This window comes from Gossypium arboreum, chromosome 3 (assembly GCF_025698485.1).
Source record: "Gossypium arboreum isolate Shixiya-1 chromosome 3, ASM2569848v2, whole genome shotgun sequence".
In the NCBI taxonomy this organism is placed as follows: Eukaryota; Viridiplantae; Streptophyta; class Magnoliopsida; order Malvales; family Malvaceae; genus Gossypium; species Gossypium arboreum.
This window is the reverse complement of record NC_069072.1, coordinates 87869394-87871632: the sequence shown is the minus strand read 5'-3', so window position 1 is coordinate 87871632 and position 2239 is coordinate 87869394. Positions and strand designations below refer to the sequence as shown.

Here is a 2239-nt window from a genome sequence, read left to right as displayed (position 1 = left end):
CAAAAATTTACTGTTTCCAAGTATTTCTCCTCTAATTCTATTATACTTCTTAAAACATGATGCAAATGACGACTAGTTGTTTTTCCTCAACTTCTAAATCAAAATTGTTATTTCTCGATTTTTTGCATGATGTGATAATTAATTAAGGACTTGTTTTACCTGTGCTTCTAAAAGATACTTTTCATTCAAAAAGTGATTTTTGCCTATAAAGGAGTAGCTGAACAAGCACTAGTTGAGTAATTTTTTTAACGTTTAAAAAGTCCTTTTCCTCCGTTAAGAAAGTTGAAATTTTTAGATTTTTCCAAGTCAAAAGTGCTTTTAGCTTGTTAATTACTTTTTTATCCTTATTTTTCACGGTATAATAATTTCTTCATTTTTTTCTTCTCTCTGGTTCTCTTTTATTTCCTTCCATTCTTCCATTTTCTTCTGAAGGTAGGTTGCTCTCACTCTCTTTCTTTCTACTCCCCCTAATCCCATCTTCTCATTTTAACTCCCCATTTTATTTTTTTTTGTTTTTCCCCCATTTCAGGTGAGCTTCCACGGTATAACAATTTCGTTTTTGGTTTCGCATTTCCTTCCATCGGTGAGCTTCTTCTCTTCTACACCCATTTTTTCTTCTTTTCATGTTTGATCATCAATTTGGCTGTAAACCCATCTTTAATTATGCTTATTTACCTGCTTTTTTTTTCCTTCACACACTGACAGACCGTAATTTAAGGATCAATCAATGGTTTTTGCCTTTCTCCCTAATTATATAATTTTTCAACTTAGTACTATAATTACATCCTTGCTAACTTGGTTGGTTTTGAAGAGATGATTACATGATTAACCTATGTTGAGTTAATGTATATATTGGGTTTTTCGGCAAGCCAAGATTCTAGGAGTTCATCAATAATTATAGAACCAATTATTGATAAGCAAGTAATTGAAGTAGCTAATTATACAAAATGATTGACTGCCATAGAAATACGTAGTTCATTGCTAAAGAATTTTCATTTCGGTGAATACTAATATTAAAACTAAGTTATATGGTGATCTTACAATGTTCTATTGAATAGTTTTTCGAGAACTAACTTGGTGAGGACAAAAGTAAGCAATTACGCTAATGTTCTATTTTTTAGCCAATTTGCAATCTTTAGGAATATAAACAAAGTTAATTCCAAACTTGCTCTCAAAACTGAACTTTTCCATGATTTGTTTTGTATAAGAGACAATTTTATTCAATTTTACTCCTGTTTAGACATTTTTACCTTAAATTATTGCAGTCATAGAAATCTCTGCGTCTATAAATATCTATTTGTTTTAAAATTGTTTCAGTGGTTTATAAACCGTGCAGACTCCCAAAATTTGACATGGTTGCTTATTTTTCATCTTTTTTATGATTACATCTTTAGCATGTCTTACCTTTTATTAATTTTAATTTATATTGTGTAATTTCTTTTAAGATTATTCCTTTAGAGAACAAATAAAATTTTGGTTTAGTTTAAAATTTTTATGTTATTAATATGCTTTTCGGTATTTTCATAACTTGTGCAGAAAATTAAATTTGGATACAAAGATTTGTAATTTTGCTTTAAAGAATTTGGATATGTAGTTTTTTGGAGAAAAGATTAATTCATATTTCATAATTCTTTTAAATATTAACTTTGGTAGATTGTGTGAATCTTTTAGTCTGGGACAAGTAGCCCTAGGGCTTCCCCACCTGTAAGAATTATTCAAGAGTCCACTGGTGGCTTTCGTTTCAAAGGGTGCTCGGAATAATTATGGACAAATGCAATGTACAAAAATATATTGTTTCCCCTCATAAAATATTTCTGTAGGAAGGTTCCTACATCCTTCGTCACCAGTGTTATGAGCAAGGCTTCATTATACCCATTTTATATATACACCAATTATGATTAATTTGATTAAGGTTATTTTACTTTGTTTTTCTTTTCTTCTGTTAAATGAAAAATTCATAAGCATGGACTGATGGATACATCTAAATATAACAATATTAATTCTAATTGGAACATTCTTTGGTGTCAATTATAAAAACAATATGCTTAACTTATATAATTAAGAGTTCTGAAGTATGAAGTTATAAATTTAACACTAGAATATTTCTTGATACAATTCTAGATCTAAAATACAAATTCTCGCACCCATCAAATGATAAGATATTTCATTTTTCTTTTTTAAATAATTAAATATAAGTTCTTTAATTGATAATTTTAAAAATAAACAATTCTTGAAGTAT

The 2239-nt window shown here is 28.5% G+C and overlaps 1 long non-coding RNA gene across 1 annotated transcript; it reads left to right on the top strand.

The window, feature by feature from the left end:
- The first annotated feature begins 240 nt into the window (after nt 1-240).
- Nucleotides 241-1902, top strand: LOC108485705 (uncharacterized). Its single transcript, XR_001871350.2, has 2 exons — nt 241-432; nt 530-1902. It is a non-coding gene; the product is annotated as an uncharacterized LOC108485705 (long non-coding RNA).
- Nucleotides 1903-2239: the final 337 nt, after the last annotated feature.